Genomic DNA, 667 nt, shown 5'->3' with positions numbered 1-667 from the left:
TTGACCTTCAAGTGTTTCTCAGCCTTCCTGTCGGTCACGCACACTCTCGCACACGCACAACTCCCCTCTCAAGGGCACCCCCCACCTCCCGGGGGACCTGTCTTCCTGGCCGGGACCTCACTACCTGCCGGAGAATCGGGTGGGAGGAAGTGGGCTGCGCCTGGGTAGGTGGGCAGGGAGTGAGGGGAGCGGGCAGAGGAAGGGTGGCGAGGTGGCACGGAGCCGCGGCCTGGCAGGCCCGCCACAACCTGGATCAGCGACCCTGGACGCCAGTCCTTACCTAGGTCTCCGGCTGCCGAGGGGTGGGGAGCTCCGCCTGCTAGTGGGACGCGGACATGGACCAGGCCCCCTCCATCCTCCAGACCGAGAAGGCGTAGCTGAGCCGCTCGTGGGCCACATAGCTGCAGCTTGCCATCTTGGAGTCCAGCTCGTCGCTCTGGAGGACCTGGTACAGGAAGTCGATGTACCTGGCCGCCAGTTTGAGGGTCTGAATCTTGCTCAGCTTGTCCGAGGGCAGCGTGGGGATGATCTTGCGCAGCGCGGCGAACGCCTCGTTCAGCGACTGCGTGCGCTGGCGCTCCCGCACGTTGGCCATGACCCGCTGCGTTTGCAGCTCCTCGTACGACTGCGGGCTCCCGCCGCCGCTGCTGCTGCCGCCGCCGCCGCC

This window comes from Nannospalax galili, unplaced genomic scaffold (genome assembly GCF_000622305.1).
Source record: "Nannospalax galili isolate Female #2095 unplaced genomic scaffold, S.galili_v1.0 scaffold450, whole genome shotgun sequence".
Lineage (NCBI taxonomy): Eukaryota > Metazoa > Chordata > Mammalia > Rodentia > Spalacidae > Nannospalax > Nannospalax galili.
This window is presented reverse-complemented; position numbering follows the sequence as displayed.